Here is a 26,690-nt window from a genome sequence, read left to right as displayed (position 1 = left end):
CTTTCTCCAGTCACGAGACCTGGTTGTCTCCCTGGGCCACCCAAGAGTCTCATTGGGGATCACGTAACAATCCTGGTCAGCACAGCTTCAAAGCAAGCCCAACAGTGTTGCAGGGATTCCAGCCTCTCTGACTAGAAGGGGTCCTTCTAGGTTCAGGATTGCATCAGGAGCTTTGGCCTCCCTTCCCTTCCACCAGTTGCCTAAGCAAAGGGACACAGATCGGAAAGGCATGGCTGAGAGCAGGCCGGGGTGAGGGGCCGCTGGGAGTGGGCAAGGCCGAGCTCAGCCTGGGGCAGAAGGTTGGAAAGGACATCCTGGTGACCAAGGTGGAAATCGGAGAAAGTCAGAAGAGCTCCATCACGACATCAACGGACACAGGTATTTCTGCCCCTAAACTGCAGATGGGACCCAAAGGGACAAACCCCACTGAGCCATGAGTGCTTGCGTATAATGCAGGGGAAGGACAGGAGGAGTGTAAGCATAGGATCAGCTGGGTTCCGGTGTGGGTTTTGCTTTTCCAATTCTGGATGGCTTGGGTGCAAGTCCGTTTCTCAAAGTTCTGGAAATGAAAAGGATGGGGGAGTGGAGAGGCAGGATTGCAGATGGGGACGGGGGCCTCTCCACCGGGGAAGCCTGGCAAACACACCGTCTCCTATTTGACCGTCAGGTCGGTTCTGTGAAGTGGGGCAGGACTGATCACTATTCCCATTTACAGATAAGAAACTTGTGTCCAAAGGGATTAAGAACGTGTCCTTTGGCACACAGTTTATAAAGGCAGGGGCTCTTAAATCAGCTGGCTCTAGTCCTGAGACTCTGGGTGAGCCAAGACACTCCCAGAGGTCCTCTCAACCACCCCAACGCCGAACCCACCTTCTCTACCATCATCATGCGCCCCAGAAGGAAGAGCAAAAGCAGAAACCCCCAGAAATAATGCTGCCTCCACATTCACTGGAAGAAGGGACTCACGGCCCTCTCCTGCTTAAAGGAACAATTTGTACTGATTAGGAAAGGCATTTGTTCCAGTCAGCAAATCCTTTTAAGAAGTAGAATCCACTTCTCTGCTAAAAAGGCCTGTGCCCAGAGCCTCTAACTGATGATAATTGCTAGTCAATTACTCTTTTGTGAAGCCCTTTGGGCCCAGTCCGAGCACCTTGAGGGGGTGGTCCCTGCAAGCCGTGCCCTGCCCTGCTCCTTCAACATCTCTCATCAGAAACCTGAACCGGAGCTGCTTGCTCTAGGACGCGAGCAACCCATCCCAATCTGGTTTGCAGCCCACATTTTTGTGCCATATAAAATCCAGGTGGGCCAGGTGGGACATACTTAATGACAAAATTACGTGTTGTTTATCTGAAATTAAAATTAAATTAAAATTGAACTGGGCATCCTGCATTTTTCATTTGCTAAGTCTGGCGGCCCTACATGCCACCCACCCCTTTCCCATGAGCCCTGCCACTTGGCCCCTTCAAATCATGAATGATCACTTGGGTAAGAAGGCCTGCCCTCCCCCCTCCCCGCCCCGCCTAGTTTGGCTTCCCCAGAATCCATGGGAGTTGGGCGGGCATAAATGTAGACTGATAGCTACTACATGCCAGAAACTTTCCATATTCTAGATCATTTTAATCCCCACCCCAACCCTCTGAAATGGTATTTTTGGTTAAGAAAGTTGAGCGGCAGAGATTTTTCTCAATTTTCTCAAACATTTCTCCTGTAAGTGGTTGGGTCAAGATTCAAATCCATGTCTGTGGATTCTAGGAAAAGAGTGGATGGTGCTGTGTTACCTCTCTAAGCCCATCTGTATCCTCCATACATTGGGAGACAAGAGTAATGATCCCTGCTCCCCACAGAGGATTAAAGGAGATGCTGCTGTATTGATGTAATCACCCAAGGGTCTGGCACAAAGCCTCAGTATCTGAGGATGGCTTTGGGGCTCATTTCCATTTTCATAGATCCAACGCTGTCCAGTTCCCACGGCAAGGCAGCGTGGCCTACAGGATTCTGTTTGGCAGAAGCAGTAGCTTTAGGCATATGACTAAAGACCAGGAAGACTTGTAACTGCCCTAGCTCTCAAAGCACCTGCTTTGTGGTCTATATAATGAGGGATAATTGTACTCAAACCCTCAGTGTGTGGAGTGACAAGCTAATGGTTCAAAAGGGTCTTTGAAGTCCCAAAGCCACGAGCAGTCCAAAGCTATGTGTGAATGTTCACATCACCACCTGGGCATTTCCCAAGCTGTGCCCTGACTACCAACAGATGGCCTCATTGAAGGTTCTGGATGGTCAGAACTTGTCCTAAGAAAAGGGCAATATTTCTCAGTTTCCCATTCAGGTGATATTGGGTGCTGCCTACCTGAATGGAATCCTCCCCCTACCACTACGATCTCCTGCCTGATTAGACTTCCTTTCAGAAACTGCACTTGGCTCTTCATAGTCATGGCCTCTCTCTAATGGATGGGTCAAATTCTAGGTCCCAATACCCCTTATCAGCACATCAGCCTTGGTCATGCTAGTTGGGGTTCCAAGATAACACAGGTGAGTAGTTGGAAAGAGTTCCACTGGTGTTCTCAAATGTCTTCCTTAGCCTTCTGTAGAAACCCATGGAACGTGTGGTTTGTGAAGAAGGTTGGAAACAATTCTGTGCCTAAGATGCATTTCTCTGAGGGCTTCCAATTCTTCCAGTTACTATAGTAACTGAGCATCTGGTTGTCAAAGACATGATAGGGGGTGGGAGAGGTAAAACCAAGAGCCACCCAGATCTCCCCTGAATGATTAGCAGGGTTAAATTACAAATGGCATGGAACTAGGTATACAGGTAAGTAGGTAGATAGATGCTTTCTTAGCATGAGTGTCCAGAGAAAGCTTAATTAAGCTCTGAGGGCAATGACCATAGCTATCTTGGTTGCTGCTGTTACTCTTGTACCTCAATCAGTGTCTTGCACATGATAGGTTCTTACATTTGATGATGGATGGATGGTTGGATGGATGGATGGATGGATAACATCCAACATTCAGGTACCAGGCAACGGTTTAGCAGAAAAAGCCAGGATGACACTCTAGAAGGAAGTCAAGAGCAGCAGTTCTGGGGCAAAGGTGGTCAGCTCATTGGAGTCACCCTGTGCGGGCCTGGTGGGGAAGGGTGTAGATGGAAGGATTTTGGCCTGGAATCAGAGCCATAAAAAAGAGAGCCAGTATGTCTGTTCTTCTAAGTTCTCAGATAAGATCTGGATCTATTTTCCACTCTTTTCCATTTTGCAAGACCACCCCTTGGTGCATTCTTGACTCTTCTTCTCTCATATCCTTCATTCAGTATGTCATCAAATCCTGTTGGCTCTATCTTAAAAGTACATCCCATCACTGTACTTCAACGTTTAAAAAAGGATAAAATACTTCCCAAATGCAATTACTTCTTCATAATTACAGTTTCCATCTTGATTCAAGTCATAGAACCTCTCATCTGGATAGCTTCAACAGCTCCTCACCATCCCCCTGCTTCTACTCTTGCCCCGGACACCTACTCCCCCCAAACAGCAGCCACCATGATTCCTTTAAAATGTCAGATCAGATCGTGTCACTCCTCCGCTCAGAATTCTTCAATGCTTCCCACCCCAAGTCATTCAGAGTGAAAAAAATAAGTCTTTGCAGTGGCCTGGAATGCCCCACGCCCCTGGACCCCATTCTCTTGCTGCCCAATTTCCTCTCTCACTCACTGCTCTTCTGCTGCCCTGGATGGCTTGAGCTTGCATACTATTTCTCCAATACACTTATTCTTCCATCTGCCCAGATGTTTCTAGGTGGGTCTGACCTAGCTCTGAGGTCGGCTAGAGATGCGTGTTATACTTGATGCTTCTGTCCTTCCATAAAGAAATTTCTGCTTCTAATTAACTGGTCTCCTGGACCGTCAAGCTGGCTCCTCTCCCAGCCAGGCCTGCCTATGGTATGCTTAGGTCCTTGCCAGGAGAAAAAGCCAGTAACAGTCAGTGACTAACCCCTACAGTAAAGAATTTGAGAACAAGTTATGTATGGTTGTGTAGGTTGTACACTGCACAAAGGCATGAGTCAAGGTGGCCAGTAAGTGCTGGAATCCAGCCTGAGTGCTGCTTGCCTAGCTTGCCAAATGGTGCAACCCCAGATAGCATTACATTTTCCCAGAAGAAACAGAGACCTGCTTGGAAGCTGACCCAGCTATAAGGGCTGTCTGGATGGGAGGCAGTTGACATTCAAGCAAGAGACCCAGAAGGCACACGCTATGGCCCAAGTCTTGATTTGGCAAATAGTGGATTCTGGGTAGGCCTAGCAGTGGGAAACCAGCAGCCAGGTGGGTGGTGGGAAAACCCTTGCCTCTCTCAGCCTCTCCAACTATATAATGTGGGTTCCAACTAGTCTGGGGATAGGGAAGCCTCAAACTTGCTCAGAATTCATGGAAGCTACAGACCCTTCTGCAAAAAAGGACATACACACACACACACACACACACACACACACACCCTAATTTTTGCACACGATTTCTGAGGACCCACACTACGCATCTGCCCCACACCCTATCTGTGGCTATTAAGTCAAGTACCCCTGGTAATCCAGCATGTCTCTCAGAGTCCTCCCAGCTCAGATGCAAAATCTGAGCAGCCTCTAAACACTCCAAGGAAGCACCTGCTCAGTGCAGCTGCCTCCACAGCCGTGACAGCTGTGCTGGGGGCTGGGGCTGCAGGGAAGGATGGAGATTTTGGGAAAACATATGGGAGGGTGGTCCTGCATGGCTGGACCCTGCTTGACCTAAATGACCAGGGACCTCAGAAGGAAGTTCTTACCCTCCCTGCCTCCCAACCCCAAAATTCCTGTTCTATCCTTTTTCCTTCTAGAAGGAACAGGCAAGAGCCCTGGCAGCCTCCTCCTCAGCACAGACAGCCCCATCACCAAAGGGCCCAGACAATTAATTACCCACCATCATGGCGCCGCTTACCCTTCAATTTTCCTGACTACCACAAGGATTAACTCAATCTGTGAGACTTCACTGGGCCATTTAAGGGAGCATCATAACTCTTTCTGTTCCCCAGAAATTGTAACCCGGACTCGGTTTTGTAATGCTAATTGCCTTATCTTCATAAATTCTACAGTCTTACATAATTTACCCGCATTGTAGCAGGATTTCCCAAGAATAAAAAAGCAGGTGCCGTCAATGGTAATTTGAATAAGAAAAGACATGTTAAGTGGTTCTTCTCTCACTAGTAATAGAAATTAATTAGCTTTGAGCGGCTTTGGAGGTTTTTGCATTTTTTTTTTTTTGCTGTAACCTGTTATGTTTTCTAATTGTATGGAAAGAAGGTTTGATTTGATCACATTATTTGGTGACGGAGAGGCCTCTGTTGGGAGTCAAAGGTACAGAAGGGTGGCAGCCGGAAGAGTGGGAAGCCACCGGAGGCGTGCAGAGAGCGTGGGTTTTGCAGTCAGATAAACATGACTTCTGCTCTGGGGTGAGCCTCTTGCTAGCTCCGTGACCCTGGGCAAGTCACTTCCCCTTTTTCCACTTCAGCCTTCTCTTGTGAAAGACAGGGGTCAAGAACGCCACAGGAAGGCAGGATGTCTGAAGCTGAGCAGTTAAAGAGCTTTAGCTCTGGAGCTGGACATGCCCAGCTCTGGATCCTGCGTCCACCACTCACTTGTGACTTTTCCAGCTAGGATGCCTTCATTCGAGAAACATAAGCGCCATTGACACTGGCTTCAGCGATACGAAAAGTGCATTACCTTTCATGGGAACACTAGCGCTGTTGCAGGCTAGGGGGGTGGTACAGTTGATGGGTGAATATCACCAAAGATCTAGATATTCTTTCTTCCTTCACTCTGCTTTACCCAATGCCGGTCGTACCCCCACTGTCCCCTGGCAGGGAATCTAAGTTTCCTGGTTCACATCTAGCAGAAGAGGGAGTGAGCCTCTCCCCCAGATACAAAGCCTTCCCTCCAGTCTGATGGAGCCAATCAGTTTACCTGTCTACCCCCGGGGCAGTCAGTGACTCCAGGAGAAGGCCACCGGTGGGTTGTTTGACTAATCGGGATCTGAGTCCATCCGCTCGGGACTGCTTCCCTTAAATCACATATATGACACTGTATACAGGCACACTACTTTGGCACGCTCTTCATCCCCTCTGAGCTCAGTTTCCTTATCTCTAAATTGGGCACAATAAAAGCACCACCTCCCAAGGTTGCTGAGAGGATTCGTAACATGAGCTGAAGCATCGTGGGCCCTCCATACATTCCAGTTTCTTCTTCCTGCTCTCATTTCACTTTCCTCGAAATCCTTGAAAGAAATGCTCCAGCAGGTTATCCAAGGCAACTCTATGGGCTTCGGAAGGACTAAGAGCAGAGGAGGAGAAAGAGAAGAGCAGTAGTTTCCTTGAACATATTTTCCAAGGGCGCATCTTTCAACCACAAGAAAAGAGTGGTTAAAGGAAGGTGGCTGTCATTGAGAAGACTTATTAAAGCGAAACATGAGACATGTGGAGAAAGTGGTCAAACGTCCATCTGGCTTTTCATACCCTTGCACTGAACAACACCACACACCCTGCCCCAGCTCACTCTCTGTGGATGGTTCCACCCGGAGTCCTGGCTCCAAGTCATGGCCAGCCAGGGGACAAACAGTTCCCTCAGCTAAAGAAGGCCCCAGCGTCTTTTCCCCAGCTGATCAGACTCATACAAACAAGAGCTGAAAGGCAACTCTCCAACCAGCTGGTTGAAGCCTTTCTTTGTACAGCTTTTAAAAACCTGAAGTCTAGAGATTATCAGATTGGAGAAAAATGCCAGATCCAAGTATTTTCTGTCCACACACGAAAAAATGAATTAAAAAAAATTTTTTAAATAGGCTTCACCCCCAGCACATAACCCAATGTGGGGCTCGAACTCACAACCATGAGATCAAGACTCGAGCCAAGATCAAGAGTAGGATGCTTAACCAATGGAGCCACCTGGACACACCCCCCAAAATGCATTTTAAATGTAAAGGCCTAGATAAGTTGACAGGACAGGGAAGAGAAAAAGATATAGCATGTTGTTTCCTATGTAAACAGTGAGCATATGAAAGCTGTGCAGCTATATTCGTATCAGACAAATTAGACTTCAAGATAAGGAATATTATGAGAGACCAAGAGAGATATTTTATAATGATAAAAGAGTGAAATCATTAGAAAGATATGAGTATCCTAAATGTGTATCTATCTATTAATGAGTTCTCAAAAGAAATGAAGCAAACATTGGCTAGCATACTTACTCTCTCAGTAATTAATACAACAGCTAGACAAAAAACCAAATAAGAATACAGAAAATTTGAACAACACTATCAACCAATTTTACATGTGTCACATTTATAGAATAGTATGCCCAACACCTGAATGTACGTTCTTTTTAAGGGCGCACGGAATGCTCACGGAGATAGATAGGCTATGGACTAGAAAATACGTTCTTATAAATTTCAAAAGATTGAAAAGTTACAGAGTGTGTTTTCTGACAATAGTGAACTTAAAAATCAGTAACACTGAATTATTTGGAAAAGCTTCGAATAATTAGAAATTAAACAACGCATTTCATTCTTTTTTTTTAAGAAGGTTGTTTGATTTTTTTTTTTTAGTGTTTACTTTTGAGAGAGGGTGAGTGGGAGAGGAGCGGAGGATCTGAAGGGGCTCTGCACTGACAGCAGTGGGCCTGATTTGGGGCTCAAACCCGTGAACCGTGAGATCATGACCTGAGCCAAAGTTGGATGCTCAACAAATGGACCCACCCAAGCGCCCCTAAACAATGCACTTCTAAATGATTAATGGATCAAATGAGAAATGACAAAGGAAATCGTAAAATATTTTGAGCTGAGTGTTAATAAACATACACATATGAAAACCTGTGGGATGTAGTCTAAGCAATGCTCAGAATGAAGCGTGTATGTGTGTGTGTGTGTGTGTGTGTGTGTATTTAAATTTTTATATTGGAAAAGAAGAAACACTTTTAAAATAAATGATCTAAGTTTCTGCATAAGAAGCTAGATAAAGAAGGGAAAATTTTTTAAAAAGGAAGGAAATAATAAAGATAAGAGTGGAAATGAATGAAATAGCAAAAAAAACAAAGAAGTGAGAAAAATTAATAAAGTCAAAATTCATTGTTTGGCAATATTAATAAAATTGAACAACCCCCTAGAAAAACTGATCAGAAAGAGAAATTCAGAGAGAGAGAAAGAGAGAGAGAGGGAACACACATCAAGAATAAAAGAGCCATCACTACAAATCTATAGATATTAAAAGAAAAATAAAGCAATATTTTCCCAATAAATTAGACAACTTGGAAAAAATAAACAAACTCCTTAAACACATACACAAACCCAACTGACACAAGAATAAGCAGATAATTGGAATAGATCTTTGTTTATGAAATAATTTGAATTTATAATAAAAAACTTTCTCATAAAGAAAACTCTAGACCCAGTTGATTTCCCTGGTAAGTTCTAGTAAACATTTAAAGAATAAATAACATCAATCCTACACAAGTTTTTTTAAAAATAGAGGCTGGGACAATCCTCAACTCAATTTATAAAGCCAGCCTCACCCTGATACCCAAACCAGACAATGATATTACGAGTAAAGAAAGCCATATACCAATATTTTTTTATAAACATGGGTGCAAAAATCTTGAATAAAAAAATAATAAATTGAATCTGGAAATATACAAAAAGGATTCTGCATCATAGGCCAGGGATGCAAGATTGATATAACATTTGAAAATGAGTATAATTTGGGGTGCCTGGGTGGCTCAGTCGGTAAGCATCTGACTTCAGGTCATGATCTTGCAGTTAGTGAGTTCGAGCCCCGCAACAGGCTCTGTGCTGACAGCTTGGAGCCTGGAGCCTGCTTCGGATTCTGTGTCTCTCTCTCTCTCTCTGACCCTCTCCTGCTTGCAGTCTGTCTTTCTCTCCCTCAAAATAAGTGAACATTAAAAAAAAATTTTTAAAGAAAATCAGTGTAATTTACCACATTACAAAAATAAAAGAGAAAAATAATAGATACAGAAAAATCATTTGAGAAATTCAGCACCCATTCAGCTCGCAGAAAACTTCCTCAGTCTGCTAACGAACGTCATGAACAACAGCAACAGTAACAACAGCAACAACAGAGGTCCTACAGGGAACACCACATTTAGTGGGTGAAATACTGAACAATTTCCACCTGATACTGGAAATAAGGTCAAGATGTCTGCTCTCACTGTTTCTATGCAGCATTGCACTGGGCGTTCTAGCCAACACAATTAGGAAGCAAAAGAAATACATATTGGAAAAGAAATAACACTGTTTTTATTCACCAATGATATGACTATTTACATATAAACGCTAAGAAATAAAAATTTTAAAACTGCTCAAACGAATACATTAATTTAGCAAGATCACTAGTATACAAGGTTAATATACACAAATCAATTATATTTCCATATACAAAAAGTAATCAACTAAAAAATTTCACTTATGGTAGCACAGACACATCAAATATTTAGGAGTACATTCAATAAAGGACATACAAGCCCTTTACATTGAAAATACAATGTAAATAAGTGTAAATAAATACAGCATAAATAAATAAGCCTTTTACAGTGAAAATAAACGAAAGAAGTTGAGAAAGGCTCAAATAAATGAAGAAATATATTATGTTTATGGATTGGAAGTCCCAGTATTGTTAAGGTGTCTATTCCCCCCCAAATATCTATAGATACAATGTAATCCCAATCATAATTTCAATAGGCCATTTAAAAAAATAAATTGACAAGTTGATTCTAAAATATGTATGAAATTGCAAAGGATCTAGAATTTTGATATAAAGAACATGGTTGAGGACTTTCCCTTATTTCAAAACATAAAAAGCTTATAAAACTACAGTAATCAAGATATTGTAGTATAGAGGTCAGGACAGACAATTAGGTCAACGGAACAGAATAGAGAATCCCAAAATAGACCCTTCCAATATACAGTTATTTGAATTTTAACAAAAACGCTGAGGCAATTCAATATGGAAATAAAAGTCTTCTCAACAAATGGTGCTACAAACAAGTGGGGGGGGGGGGGAAGTGAAAGAAAAAAACCCCACAGAACTTCAACTCCTATCTCACACCATACACAGAAACTAATTTGAATGGATAATACACCTAAATGTAATAGTTAAACATGGAAGCATTTAGAAGAAAACATGGGAGACAATCTTTGTAACACTGGAGTAGGCAAACATTTCTCCACATATAAAAAGAACTAATCATAAAACACTTGATAAATTAGACTTCATCAAAACTCCAAGCTTCTGCTCTGCTATTTCTAAAGCGAAAAATAAGCCACAGACTGGGAGCAAACATTCTCAATACATATGTCTGTCTAGCTATATAGAGAAGTCCTAGAAATCAATAAGAAAAAGACAAACAACTCATAAAAATGGGCCCAATGCTTCAATATACACCTCACAGAGTACCATATGGGAATGAGCGTAAGCACATGAAAAGTTGATCAACATCACTAGTCATTAGGGAAATGCATTAAAGCCACAATGTGATGGCACTTTACACCCACTAAATGGCTAGCATTAAAAAAAAAGTAAAGAAAATACTAAGTATTGATAAGAATGTGGAAACACTGGGATTCTCCACATTGCTAGTGGGAGTGTAAAATGGGGAACCGTTTGGTAGTAAATACACACTTACCATATGATCCAGATATTATGCTCCTAGGTAGTCACCCTAGAGAAATGAATACATACATCCTCTAAAAGACCCATTATGAATGTCCTTATTCATAATAGCTCCAAACTGGAAAAACCCAAATACCCATTAACAGATAAATTGATAAATACAGTACATTCACACAACTGATACTACCAGCAATAAAATTGATACTATTGATACATATTACAGCGTGTATGAATCTCAAAGACATGCTTAGCAGAAGAATCCTGGTAAAAAAATTAATCTCTGGTAGTGGAAATCAGAGCAGTGTCTGCCTGGGGGTAGACATCGAACAGGAAAATCATGGAAGCCTTTTAGTGATGGATATATCCTATATCTTGATTGGGATGGTGGGTACATGGGTACATACATTTGTCAAAACCCATCAAATTATGTAGTTAGAATCCATGCAGTCCACTGTAGACAAGTTATACCATTTTTAAAAAGAAAAGAAAATGATGATCTGGTGGTAGAGAATGGATTTGAGGAACGGTCAAGTAGATTCTGGGAGAATACATCAGGAGGCTACTTGGAGACTAGGTGGGAGATGATGGTGCTTGGGACACAGCAGTGGCAAGGAGTTGAGGAGAAATGAACAATGTTGAGAGATATTGAGGAGGTAATATGGATGGGGCTTGATGATTGGAGGAAGACGGCGTGTCTTGGGTTACTGTTAGACTTTTGACGTCATTCAGTGAGGCGGAGAACCTTAAGAAGCACCCATTCTGTAAGATAGGGTCACAGTGCACAGAGTAAACTTGCCAGAATGAAGCTTCTACCACGCCCCTTCCCTGCTTACTCTCCTACCTATACAATACAGTCTAAGCCTCTTAGACACATGAGACCTATTTGACTTGAACCCTGCTGACGTCTCCAAGATCAAGTCCCTAACGCTCCTTCCCTCCCACCTTGAATCCTGTGCTACATTCATTTCCAGAGCTGTTGTGTCTTTGCATGCTCCCATGTGTTTGTATTAACTGAACCCTTTGCTTGGAAAATCTTCCAACTTGAGTAATGTATCAATCCTTTCTTTGGGAATCCCAGACCATTCAGTGCATGACTCTGGTATAGGAATCTTTCGCTGTAAATTTCGCTTTACACATCTATCTTTCTCAATAGATTGTGAAAGCCTTGAGGGTAAGGTTATTTCTTATTTACCTCTGGTATTCCCTATGCCTAGTGTCAATAATGCTGAAAGAATGGATAGATGAGGAAGGACCAAGATTTCTGCCTTTCACCATTCATTTTGCAAGATCTTATTAAAGTCCAAATAGGTTCTCTGCAGAAGAGGAGAAATGCTAAATCCTTTTGGTGGTGACAGCTGACACGATGGGTGACATTTGACCAGAAAGATGCTATGGGGGTGATTTTACTATAATTACTCTCTGAGGCTCTGTAAAGTGAAAGCAGCCCCAGCTGCCCCCAAGCAAGGAAGACTACCACATAATGTACTTGGGGAAGGAAGGACACCACAAAATATGGAACCCTTTTATAACAATATTGCTAATAAGGCGATGCTGAAGCCAGGTCAACGAAGCTGCTTTTGTGAGAGCACTGGACACAAGAAAAGTGTGAGCCAGAGTATTTCCTTTCCTGAAGATCATTAAGAGTAGAAGAAATGTGGGGCGCCTGGGTGGCTCAGTCGACTTCGGCTCGGGTCATGATCTCGCGGTCTGTGAATTCGAGCCCCGCGTTGGGCTCTGTGCTGACAGCTCAGAGCCTGGAGCCTGTTTCAGATTCTGTGTTTCTCTCTCTCTCTGCTCCTCCCCAACTTGTGCTCTCTCTCTGTCTCTCAAACATAAATGTAAAAAAATTTTTTTAAAAAGAGTAGAAGAAATGTTACATTACTGGCTATTTTACTTTCTGCCTGCAAAGCACAGGTTACCTTCTTTTCTCCCTTCACTGCTTCTCCCTTGGTTCAAGCCCTTATCCTCTCTTGCCTAAGCTAGAGGCAGTAGCCAGGTCTCTCTGCTTCCAACCCATCCTAGGCTCTGGCCACCAAAACAATCTTTCTCTAATATAGATCTGACCATGTCACCTCCTCCTGAAACTCCACCTCACTTATATCCCATTGAAGAAGGCCCAAGCTTCTTAACGTGATCCAAAATGCCCTTCGTGTTGTAGCCCTTTGCAGCATAACTTTGTGCCTTGTTGATGGGAGATGTGTCAGATGAGCAAAAAGATTGAAAACTATCCTAGCCCACCTGCTTTTCCCACCCTTCTTTTTAGATGTTGCATTGATGTTAATTGGTGAGTAACACATTACCACAGATTTAGCAGCTTAAAACAACACAAACTCGTTTTCTCACAGTTTCTGTGGGTCAGGAGTCCAGGCATGGTTTAGTTTAGCTCTCTGCTTTAGGGTCTTACCATGTTGCAACTAAGGTATTGGCTGGGCTGTGTTCTCATCTTGAAGCTCGACTAGGGAAGAGTCTACTCTAAGGCTCGCTGAAGATGGCAACAGACTCCAGTTCCTTGAAGCTGAGGTCCTCTGCTCTGATGAGCCACCTGAAGCGCTTTGCCACATGGGTGTCTCCACAGGCAGTTCATGACATGGGTGCTTGCTTCTTCAGAGCCAGCAGAAGAGAGAGAGCAGAGCAAGGCTGCTAGCAAGATGGAGTCTTATAAACATCATATAATCACAGGAGTGACATCCCATCACCTTTGCCACAATCTATTGGTTAGAAACAAGTGCCAGGTCTCAACCACTCTCAGGGTATGAGCACCAGAACAAAGGATCATAGAGGTCATCTTTGGGTCTGTCCACCAGATGCCATGGACTTACGAGCTTCTGAGCCTTTGCCCATGCTGTTCCATTTCTCTGATATGCCCTTCCCCATCTCCTGCCACTGGTGGAGAGAAATAAGCACTGCACTTGAGTGACTCCATGCTGGCTCCAGACCCAGGTTGTAAGCCAGACAGACACCTTCTGAGAAGACAGACAGACAAAGCCTCGATTCAAGTCTGCTTCTGCCACTTAACCTGTTTGACTTTTGAAAAGATACTGATTCTCTCCCAGCCTCAGTTCCCTCATTGATACAATGGGGAAAATGGTGCGATCCACCTCATAAGGTGGCTATGGGGATTAGATGAGGTAATACAGGTAGTGGAGTGCCTGTCACACAGGAAGCCCTCAGTAAGAGTTTTGTCACATCAAAGACAACTTCTGGGTTCAGCTGCTCTGAGGCACCTCCCAGGGAGTGGGAGCAAAGGACATTGTCGCTACGTGGGGGCTCCCTCTCCTCTATGCAGATCCCACACCTGTGTGGCTTACAGAAGTGACTTACCAGGCAGTCAGGCCCGCCCCTCCCCGGCCTCAGCAGCGGTCAGCACTTCAGACAGGGTTGGGCCCCCAAGGGACTATGATAGCCCCCCTTGGGGCCAGCTTCCTCCCAGGGGAAGGGGGAACAGCCAGTGTAGCCCCAGGACAAGTTCATCTCCTGCCGCAGCTCTCAAAGCCCAGCTCCCTGGGGACAGGAGGGGGGGTGGCATCATCCACCTTTTCCATGGCTGCCTCTGAGTACTTTGAATTTCATTACGGCAATTATTTCAAATGGAATTAAAAGGGTTTAAAATTAGACCCTAAACTCTTAACAATTAGTGACGCAGCGACCTGCCATCCACAGAGCCACAATAGACCTATGTCGATTGGTACGTGAGCACAATGCCAGTCTCCAGATTTGCATGCACTATTACAATAAACGGCTTTTAATAAAATGAATATTCTTAATTACTGCTACATTAATAAGCTGCAAATTAGTCATCATTAAAGGCCCCACAGTCCCCCTCCACCTCTCTGAGAGTCACCAGTGGGCTTCACCAGATCAGCTGCTTCTGCAACCACTCAGGTTTTCCTGTGGCCTCTTAGGAGGTGGCCATTTGGGGCATACACCCCATATTGGCCTCAGACCAGATGTGTAAAGGCCAAGTTGGGTCTCTGGGATCCTTCTTGCTGCCTCAGCTTAAACTCCAGTATGCTCTAAGCCTAGAAAGCACTATGCCAGCTTAGGACCCTCAACCACCTTGATCACATCATTTGCTCACCCCATAATCCATTCATTGATTCACCAGGCATCATGTCAGAGAGACTCACTGAGAAGATATCCAGCGTCTGTTTGAACCCCTCTGGGATCTGGGGCAGCCCCTGTTAAAAGGTCTTCCTTACAGGGACTCGGATCTGTCTGAGGCACTGGGCTCCACTCCCGCACATGCCCAGAGATGTTCTGAGGGAGACCTGGGGGAGTGTCATCTTGGGTGAGAATGCTGGATTCAACAGACCTTGAATCTGCTCCTGAGTCACTGTGGGACCCTGAGCAAGTCATGTGCCCTCCTAGACCTCCGCTCCCCTATCTGTATGGTGGAGGCATTGGTCAAGGCCAAAAGCCAGCATGCTTTTTCTGTAAAGGGCCAGATAATAAGTATTTTAGGCTTCGAGGGCTAAGTGGTATCTGTCCCAACTACACAACTCTGAGAAACTGGCAGGAACTGAATTTAGCCATGAGCTGTGATCAGCTGGCCCCCTGACCCAAATAAGTAATAAAAGGCCTGGAAGATCTGGGGTTGGGGTGCTGTGAATCTGTAAAAGGGCTATTCTTTCCCAGGGAAGTTTGGGAAGAACCTTGGGCAAGCTCTCATGAAGGTCATATAGACCACATTACAGGATGCTTTGTTGTAGCAGATGATTTGTATAAATGTGACAGAGGATGTTCTGTCCTTTCCTGTTCCAGATCACACCCACCAATACACACACACACACACACACACACACTGCAGTGGGCAAGTTGATGGTCTCATGAGATATCAGATCCTAATCCACAGCACCTTCAAATGTTACCCGCATGGTTGTTTTTGCAGATGAGATTAAGTTAAGGATCTTCAGATGAGGCCATCATACTGTATTAACTGGATGGGCCCCGAATGCCTTCACAAGAGTCTTTATAAGAGAGAGGTGGAGGAGAAGTAGACATGGAAGAGGAGAGGCAACATGGAGAAGGGAGGCAGAGGGTGGAGTGCAGCCACAAGTGGATGGACTGCCAGCTGTCACCAGAAGCTGGAAAAGGCAAGGAGCAGGTTCTCCCCTAGAGCCTCCAGAGGAAGCACAGCTCTGCCAACACCTTGATTTCAGCCCAGTGAAACTGACTTTGGATTTCTGGCCTCCAGAATTGTAGGAGAATAAATTTTTGTTGCTCTAAGTCACCAAGTGTATGGCAATTTTTATAGCAAGCATAAGAAACCAATACACCACCTTTTCTCCTACAGGAACCATTGACATTCCTCATGCTTCTGTTAGCTATACTTTGGCTAAAAGGAGAAACAACGGTAATGATAATCCTTTAGATAGATTCCTGCACTGTGGTTTATACTGATAAAACACTTTCATATACATACAGTAGCCCTGGGAGGAAGACATTAGAGTCTTAACTCCACAGGGAAAGAACTAGACTCCAGGAATGTGAAGTGCTTTGCCCAAGGTCACAATGAGTAGGTGTCTGGGCCAGAACTTGAACCCAGATCTTCTGATTTCAGGTCTACCCTGAAGCCCAGGTTGAAGGCTATGCTAAATACACCAGCTGCAGGGCAGCAAGGACTATCAGAGGGTTGGAGTAAAACTGCAGTTTGGGAAAGCAGTCGCTCGGAATGGAATGGTAACGCTTTGATCCTCAGGTAATGCCTGGCTCAGGTTCAAGCTCTGATGAGGATTTATTGGATGTCTGGTGTCCAGTTAGCTGGCAGACCCCATCCAAGAGCAGCTCCTGGTTGGGGACCAACAGATCTACTGGGGACTTGGACCCACCCAGCAGACAGGGGCTTTTGTGAGCCCTGAAGGCAACTCTTTGATTTCTGTCTTTACATGCCATTTGTGAAAATCCCAAGCAGCACTGTGGTGAATGCCAGAGAGGGGCACTCTGCAGCCAGCTAGCCCAGCATCCTTTTTACCACACCACAGGTGTTGCATTGGTTCCTGCAACAATAGATGTGTTGACACTCTTGTAAGTGCTAGCGTGACAGGGAGCAAACCCAGCCAGAAATCCACCTTGTGAAAAAGCAACATCCTGTAAGGAGGAGGTTGATTATCTAGTTTGCAACTAGAACATGGTAGTTCACCAGATCAGATCCTTATTTGTTGCAAAATGCAGGTGAACACTTTAAGTCACCATTCTCAGAAGACCACAAACATATTGACTGAGTGATTGAACAACCCCTACTAGAAACGGATAATAGAAAGTTTATTACACATTTAATTCAACCACAATTATTTCCAACAATCAAAAATGATATATAGCATGGTGTTCTAAAGTTGGAGGACTGATACATGATTTCAAGACACATTATTAAGCTATAGTAATCAAGAAAACGTGGCATTCATGTAAGGATATACAGACAAGTCGATGGAACAAAATAGAGTCAAGAAACTGACTTATTTATGTCCAGTTGATTTTTGACAAAGATTCCAAGGTGATTCAATGGGAAAAGGATGGTCTTTCAATGAATGATGTCAGAACAACTGGGTATCTTTATGGAAAAAGAAATAACAAAACTTGACTCCTACATTACGCCGTACAAAAAAATTAACTTGAATGGAGCATAGGTCTAAATATATAGCCTAAAATCATAAACTATAAAACAGAACATAAAAAATATTTTGTTCTTTGTTATATATATAGTATTAGGATTCTCTAGAGAAACAGAACCAGTAGGATATACATAAAGAAAGATAGATAGATATAAGAGGAGACATATTATAGGAATTGGCTCACAGTTATGGAAGGCAAGGAGTTCCATAATCTTCCATCTGCAAGTTGGAGAACTGACAAGCCATTGGTATAATTCAGTCTGAATCCAAAGACTCAAGAACCAAGGAGCCACTGATATAAGTCTTGGAGTCTAAAGACCCAAGAACCAAAAGCTCTTATGCCCAAAGGCAGGAAAAATCGGATGTCCCACCTCAAGAAGAAAGAAGCCTTCACCTTTCCTTCACCCTTTTGTTCCTTTCAAGCCCCCAATTTATAAGATAATGGCTGCCCACATTGACAAGAGCAGATCTCTTTACTTGGTCTACTGACTCAAATGCTAATCTCTTCCAGAAACACCCTCACAGACACACCCAGAAATGGTTTTTTACCAGCTATCTGGGTATCCTTCAGGCCAGTCAGGTTGACAAAATTAGCTACTATATATTTGTTTTTAATGAGTAAAATATTTGATCAGAGATTTCACAAAAGAAGATATTCATATGGTCAATAAACACATATAAAGGGGTTCAGCATCATTAGTCATTAGGAAATGTAATTTAGAACCTCAACAAAGTGCTGCTTCATCCTGACTTCAATGGCTAAAACTGAAAAGCCTGACAATACCAAGTGTCAGTAAGTGTGTAGGGCAACTAGAACTCTCATATGTTCTGATGGAAGGGACAAAATTCTACAACCCCTTTCGAAAAAAGTTTTGCAGTCCCTCATAAACTTGAGTATACACATAATATGACACACCAATGCCTAGATATTTACCCAAGAAAAATACATGGCCACGGAAATACTTGTACACAAATGTTTGTAACAGCTTTTTTCAAAATAGCCTAAAACTGGAAACAACCTAAATGTTCAACAGGTGACTGCAGAAACTTGGTACATCCATACAAGGAAATACTACCCAGCAATGGAAAAATGAGAACTGTCAGTTCATGCCACAGAGAAAACATACTGTATGAATCCATGTGTATGATGTTTTAGAATGGACAAAATTAGTTGAAAATCCCACCAGCTGTTGCCTGGGGAGGGAGATGGGGGGGCAGATTGAGAAGGGGCACAGGGGCACTTTTTGGGTAAGTGAAAGTGTTCTATAGATTTATTGGTGTGATGGTTACACAGGTATATACATTTGTCAAAATTCAAATGGGTTCATTTATCATATGTAATTTATTACCTCAGTAAATTTTATTTTAAACATACATGCATATTGTGGGGTTCTGACCATTAATTTCCATATCCTCCCCCAAAATAAACTTGTAAAAACTCACACTCAGATATGGACATGAAGACAAATTCCATCCAGAATTTTCTTTTTCTTATGTTGTTCGTATTCTAGGAATATCCTCTAGTATGGGTCCTGTCCAGTCCCTGTCTGCATTGGCATGCCACACCCTTGTAGGAGGGCCTTTATGAGATGTTACAAACTCCCAGCCTCTGCTTAGGGCAGCTATGTGGTTTGGGGGAATGAAAGTCACACTGTTCTGAGAACTGAACCAACTGAGAAAGAGATTCTGGGATAAGAGCTTTGCTGAGGCTAGTAAAAGCTTAGTGGTCAGCTGGGGTTCCTTTCTATCCCTCCCTCTCCAGTCAGTGGCCTACCAGACAATCTCAGCCTCTTCCTCATGTGCAGTCTTGCCCCTCAAGTTGACCACATGGAGGAAGAGAGGGTGCCCTGGTCCAGAGCACAGATGCTCCAGAAGAGAGAGGACCTGGAAGGGGCTGAGCCACACTCCATCCTCATTCCAAATTACTCAGATGCAGGTAAGCCCTGGGAAGGAGGAGGGGGAGGAGAGGCCAAGAGAAAAAGTTCTCAACATCTATAAAATATAAGGGATTGTAGGGTGAGGGGAGCAGGGAGACAAGCTAGCAGCAGTGCCTGTTATTAGGGTGATTCCACATTCTATTCTTTCAGGGACAATCCCAATTTAAGCCTGCTGTCATGTAGTAACTACAGATGGTGTCCCTTTCACCCCCAAAAGTGTCTCTGTTTGGATAACTAATGATATGGTCATGCCATCTACCAATCACATGGAAGGGATTTGCTTTCTTCCAATGCTGACTGTCAATGCCTTGCTTCTCACTTGTTACTTTCTATGTTTCAAGCCCAGCAGCTCTTTCTCTCTCCCTGGGCACCCAATCTACTGCATCCAGGTCCTGCTCACACTGCAGGCTCAGGAAAGCTTTATAAATCTAATTTTAACCAGTCATAAAATGTCCCTTTGTCAAATTGGATCCAAGTGGCCCATGGAGCGAATTCACAACAGCCCTGATCTTTCTTGCACATGCTCAGGGAACCATGAAGTGCTTCACTGCTCAGGGCTTTGCTGTTTCACTCTTTCCTCTGCTGTGGGTGGGGCTGCACTGTTGCTGGAAGAACCATAGAAATGCACATGACAGGGTTCTGTCTTTGCAGAACTGCTAACTTGGACCATTGTGGCAACAGTATGTAACTCAAACATACTGGGGAGTTCAACAAAGAGCCTTGACGCTCTGAGATGGAGGGCGATGGTCTACTAGTGGATGGGGAGAGGCAGCAGGAGGCCAGGCTACCTAGGTAGAGCCTGAGAGGTGAGAAGCCTTGCTAAAAGCAGAGACCAGCGTGAGGCCCCTTGGGCTCATGCATGCAACATGATGATAGCCCTTTGTGTCTTCCCTGCTGCCCCTCCATCCTTGTCTGGGACTTCAGACCCTCTCATAGGATGTACTCCAGCAATCCTCCACAGTGTGGTCCATTGGGCCACACAGTGCACTGCAGCAGAACGGTCTCCCTAAAACACAGCTCTGTTCATTCAACGCCGCCCTCCCCCAGCTCAAGAATTTGCAATGGCTCCCCTTGCCTACAAAACTTCTGCCACGGCAGCCTGCCATTTAAGACTTGCTTCCCTCCTGTGGTCACCTCATAGTCTCCTCCTACAAGATGTAAGAAGCTTTTCACTTACATCTTGCTGTGCTCTTTTTAGGCATTTGCATCCAAGAGAAGAAGTCCTTATGCTCCAAGAATCAGCTTAAATGCTCCCTTCTCTCCACAGCCTTCTCCGATTCTTCTAGGCTGCAGTAGCCTCGACCGTTCCATTGCCTCGTTGCGCTTTATTCACACCTGTCTTTGGTGACTCTCATCAACCTGCTTTGTCCCCTAATTCAGTGGGGTCATGTGCTCCACTAGCCCCACAAGACCAAGAGACCCAATAGGGCAGGAAGTGTGCCTTTCATCTCTTTGTCCCCTGGGTCCAGCCCATGGCAAGGCTCAGAGCCAATGGTTAAGAAGTTCTGCTGAGTCACATGGAAGGATCCCATGGGACAGCATCCACAACCCTTCAGCAGACCACTGCCTGCTTGATCTGCGCCCTGTCCATGCCCGGGGTACCCTTAATGACCAACCAGGGCTTTCTTTGGGAGAATTTACAAGACAGTCACCTAGCCTTCCAGTCATCATTATGTCCTTTGGGTGGAACCAGAGGGGGGAAAAATGAAGTATATTAGTTTACTGCTTGATCTTTGCTCCTCTTCAGCAGAGCCAAATCTAAAGTGAGTATTGATGACTTTACAAAGCCCAGTGTTTGGTATTCACTAAAAACCATTGTGTATTCCCTAAATAGTTCGTTTTGTTTTCAAAAGTTCTAAAAAACTCGCTGTATTGAAATGCATGTTGTTGCATTGATTTTTCTAAAATACACCTTGTTATCTTTTCTTTGGTAATTGGTGACTGGTAATGACTTTGGCAATTTAACATGTTCTTGCAGACACTTTTCCCATTCCCCTTGATAACTGAAGTCAGGAGCGAGGGCCTGTCTGTCAATCTCTGACGCCTGTCAGCCTGCATGATTGACGGCTTTTGGTCCCACAATAGAGACCATTTTTGCAGCCCCCGTTCTGTTATTTTCCCCTCCTTTAATACTTGTGGGGGATGGTGTTTGCTTTATAATCTGCGTTTAAAATCCAACTTGGAATGAGGCCAGCTCCAGAGAAATTATCACAATGTCTTGTTAGCTTTGCATCAGGAAAATTCTCCAGAGGGTTCCTTAAGCTATGATTCCACCTTCTGAAATTACCTCTACTCAAAAATCTAAGCTTCAGCCTTCATCCTGATCCCTTCAAATTCCTGGAGAAAGGCCGAGGGGTCTGCCCAGCCATGCTCTAATAGAGGGCATGACCAGGGGGACCATATGCATCTGGAGTGGAGTCAGGCCGTCCCTCTCTCCCGGGGCCTCCATGTATAAGCCCCCACATAATGAATGTGGGTCTGAGTGGCAGAGCTCAGCAGAAAAGAAAAAGCTCTGGGTCTGCTGGGCAATTATATTCCTCAAAAACCAGAGCAGGCAGGAGCCTCTCCCAACTAACAGGAAGCAGCATTTTGTTCAGCTTGACATCACTGGGTCATGGGATCGTCTGAATCTTTTGGAGAAGGAACTAAATGAGCAAGCTCAGTGAGGCTCACGGATTTAAGTGATGATGTGTCTTTCTGTGGTTGTGAATAGTTGGCGGGGGGGGGGGTCACAGATGCATTTGAAAATCTGAAGAAAACCGTGGCCCCTCTCCCTAAAAAAAAATGCACATTCCTTCCTCAAGTCCTGCCTTTCCGGGCAAGCTGCTCTTCTTTGGGGTCAGGTTGAGCTCTCCTGCTCTGTGTGAAGGTAACTGGTGATCTTAAGAAGTTTCACGACTCTGTGACGTTGGCCACTGATCTGGGGTCTGGCTACGGGAGCAAAGTCTGTACGTAAGAGGCTAAATCTTGGAACAAGCGCCCTTGGTTGGAAATGTCTATGAGTGTGACAGAGGGGCGGGAGGATCCCCGACCTGTCAATGTCCACTGCCAAGTTATTAACAGGACAGCACTAAGCAGATCCTATGCAACAAAGAAAGAAGACTGGAAATTTGGCCAAACTGGAAAACAAAAACAGTCTTGGGACACCAGAAAAGGAAGAGGTAGGTCGGACGATGTCCAGTTTCTGTGTCCCTTACAGAGAAGACAATGTCAGGAACAAAGTCTGCAAACATCTTCTCGGAGAGGACTCCCTCTTCAATGTGGCCTGGCACAGAGTAGGAAGAGGTGGTAAGTCATGCTTAAAGGGATTAAGCCTCGTTGTTAAAAAAAAAAAAAAAAAAAAAAAAAGTCCAAAGTTGAGTAGCTTTCCCTTCACTGTATTCCATCCCAGCCAAACTCCTAACTACATTTTCGTTGCCAGGCTTGAAACCTGGGAGGTTTTTAAGGGAAGCGGGTCTCCATTTACCCCCATCCCTTTCACGATGAGGCCCAAGCTTCTTGTTGTAGCTTCAGTACTTTTTATAAGAGTAGAAACATCCGTCATATCCAGCTGGTGCCACGTGCCGGCATTCACATTCATCACCTTTTTTAATCTTTATAATGTGAAGTGGGTGTGGTAGGCAGAATAATAGCCCCACAAAGATGTCCTCATCCTAATCCCCAAAGTTTGTGTATGCGCTATCTCAAATGACAAAAGGGACTTTGCAGATGTGTTTAAGTCAAGAGTCGTGAGATGGGGCAGTTTTCCTCACTGTCTGCATCCACCCAGTTCATCTCCCTTACAAAAGGGAGGCAAGAGGGCCAGAGTCAGAGAAAGAGATAGGATGATAGGATCAGAGGTTGGAGTGACGCCTCCATAAACCAAAAAGCGTGCGCAGCTGAAAAAGGCAAGGAAAAAATTCTCTAGAGCTTCTAGAAGGAGAACGGCGCTGCCAACACCTTGATTCTAGCTTCCTGAGGCCCGTTTTGGATGGCTAAACCACATCATAATAAACCTATGCTGTTTTAAGTCACTATGTTTGTGGTGATTTGCTACAGCAGCAATAGAAGACTAATGCAATACAATTATCTTCCCTCCCTTCCTTCCCCAGATGCAGAGTCCAGGTCTCAGCGAGGTTATCTGACTTCGCCCAGAGTTGTGACAGCGGCATCCAACTCTGCGTTGACCTCTAAGTTTGTCTGGTTCTAAAACACGGCCTTCAGCACCCAACCCCACACGGCCTCGATGGGCTCCAACCTCATTATCAGCCACATCTTCTGCCACCTCCTCCTCTACGCTCTTCACTTCCACCATGCTCATGCTTTTGCTCCCTCTGTTCCCTCTGCCTGGAACATTCTTCCCCACTTCACCTGTACACTGTTGGCATCTCAGCACCAGACTACGACCACCCATCCAGAGTGCTTCTCTCCCCTTCACAAAGAGCCTCATGCTTCTCTCCTACTCTTGATTCATCATAGCCCGGGCTGGGCTAGTGTCAAGATAAATGGGGAGCAGGAGGGACTATGGACCGCTTGCCTCCAAATCAGAGTTCCCCAGTACATGGCTCCAAAATCTTCATTTTCATGCATTCGAATGTACATTTTAGAGCCCTTAAGGTGTTTATTTTGCCTCTCTAGCAGATCTTAATTTCACAAGGACTGGGTCTTTTTCATTTCTATTGCCTGCATTGGTCCGTTGTGGTAGTTGATTTTATGTGTCAACCTGGCTGGCCACAGTGCTCAGATATTTGGTTGAATATTATTCTGGATATTTCTGGGACAGTGATTTTTGGATGAGATTAACATTTAAGTTGGTGGCTTCTCAGTAAAGCAGATCGCCCTGAATAATGTAAGTGGACTCCATCCAATCAGTTGAAGGCTTTAATAGAACAAAGACTGACCTCCCCAAGCAAGAAGGAATTCTGCCAGCAGATGGTCTTTGGACCCAGACTGGAAGTCCCCTGGGTCTCCAGTTTGATGATGCACCTGCAGATTCTGGACTTGCCAAGACTCCAAAATCATATGAGCCAATTCCTTAAAATAAAGCTCTCTCTGTATAGCTCTGTATCTCTGTATCTATATCTATCTATATATTTATAAATAGATATCTATCTAGCTATATATAAATATATAAATATATAGATAGATATCTATATATATTTCTATCTGAATTTTATAGAAATATATATAGATATCTATGTATTTATATATTTATATAGAGATAGATATCTTATATATTTATAATTTATATATTTATAAGATATCTATATATTAATATATAGATATATTTATAGGGAGAGAGATATAGACACACACACACACATTCACACCCTGTTGGTTTTGCTTCTCTAGGGAACCCCAACTAATATACACATTAATAACTGCTGGATAAGTTCAGGGTGGGGCTCAAAGATGGCCTTTATAGAAAAGTTCAGTAAAATTGGCGTTTTTATTTTAGGTCTAAAAGAAAGAGATGCACACGGCCAGCAGGAATTATTTCCCAGAGGGTCTAGGAGCCCAGAATAGATGGACACTTCCCCAATTCAGGATTCCTGAGAGAATGGTACGTGTCTTTCACTGACAGAAAGAGTCTGCAAACTAGGGTGAAGCTGGAGGCAAATACTTGGGGATGCTTGTCCCTCTGGGGTTCCTCAAAAGCAAAGAGGACTCATTGTTGTGTGTGTGTCCTGGCCCCAAGGACTACTGGACAGCCGAGGGGCAGAGGAGCCTGGGGTCCGGGACACCCAGACTAATGAAGGCCAGGACCTATATTCAGAAAACAATTATGAAAACATGATTCAGAGCTTCTAATGATGTTTTTTTGAGTAACTGCTCAAAAACTACAGCTGCAGGCATCCTGGGAGGCCATCTCTGGTTTCTAGCACACCCTGTAGCATTTCACTCATTTGCTTCAATGAAATTTGTACGTGCGGTTTACAAGGCAGGCACTGGAAAGACAAGAGGTGAACCAAACAGAAAAGGTCTCTTCCTCCATGGATCTTATTTTCCAGTGGAGTGGGAGTTGGGGAGAAAGGGTAGATACTAACCAAGTCAAAAATACATAATTAAGGCAATTTCAGGTGTTAAGTCTCACAGGGTACTACAACAGTATGGCAGGTTGTATTTTCCAAAGATGGCCACAACAATATCTCTGATCTCATGTATCTTTCTAGAACCTTGCCACAGCCCATAAGGAAACAGTCTGCTTCCCCTCCCCTTGAATCTGAAAAGGCTTGCGATTCATTTGGAACCAACGGAACGTGGCAGAAGGGAAGCCATATGATTTCCAAGGCTAGTTGTAGAAGATGATGCTGTGGCTACCTTGTACGATAAGGCATTTGCCCTGAAGCCCCTAGTGTCCAGAGGGCAGACCAACTGCCGATGTACCATGTTGTAAGGAAGCCCAAATTAGCTTTCCCCAAGAGACCACATGAACAGGCCTTCAGGTTACACACAGGGAGAGACGGGGAGATGCCCGGCTGGCCTCCAGGTGCCCCCGCCCTCCACTCTACAAGCTGCAAACACCATTACTGCAACTGCATGGAAACTGCTGAACCAGCCTGCCCTCCCAAGCTCCTCCCAAGTTCCTGACCCACAGAAATGGTAAGATGTAACAATGATTATTGTTATTTTAAGCCGCTAAATGTTGGGTTTATTTCTTACACAGCAATAGACAACTAGAATAGAGAGTCTCTGGAGTTAAGGGACTACTTTATATCAGGAGTTCAGGAAAGCCTCTCCTGGGAGATGACATGTGAGCTGGGACCTGAGTGGCAAGAGGAGCAGCCACAGGAAGATCTGGGGGACAAGCATTCCAGACGGAGGAAGGGCTGAAGTTCCCAGAGTGGCAGTACCCTGGGAATTTCACAGGGGACCAAGAAGACTCATAGGGCTGGGGTGTAGTAAACGAGAGCAAGAACAAGAGGGGAAAGGTTCAGAGGGGTAGGAAAGAGGCAGGTCATGAAGAACCTTCCAGTCAGGGTAAGCCTACATCCTATTTGCCTGTGATGGTCCTGGTTGAAGCTTGTTGCCCTGGTGTAGTCACACGGCCACCCTGCTTGCAAGCTGTCATAAAGAGCTTGGGCATTTACTGCCTATTCCTTCATTCTCCCCATTCTCTGAGCTGATCCTTACCCTTCCCTACCTTCCCTCCTCTCCCCCTCCTCCCTGCACCTGAGAGAGGGCTCTTTCCCTCTCATGCATCGCTCTCCCAATCTTGCTATTTGTTCCCCTTTATCTTATCCACTTTGGAAGCAGCCAGGCCTGCTTCTTCAATGGTCCCAGACAGACCAGACAGCCTTAAACCCCACAGGAGGTGTGAAATGACTGGCCGGAGGGAACATTTAGTCTCCAAGATCCTGGGTTCAAGTTCCGGGCCCACTGTGTCTGGCCTGTATGACCTTAGGTGACTTGCTTCACCTTCTTGGGCCTTGAGATTTTTATCTGTCAAGTGGGAATTTTATTTTATTTTTTTTTAATTT

The sequence above is a fragment of the Acinonyx jubatus genome, chromosome C1 (assembly GCF_027475565.1).
Source record: "Acinonyx jubatus isolate Ajub_Pintada_27869175 chromosome C1, VMU_Ajub_asm_v1.0, whole genome shotgun sequence".
NCBI classification, from domain to species: Eukaryota; Metazoa; Chordata; class Mammalia; order Carnivora; family Felidae; genus Acinonyx; species Acinonyx jubatus.
This window is presented reverse-complemented; position numbering follows the sequence as displayed.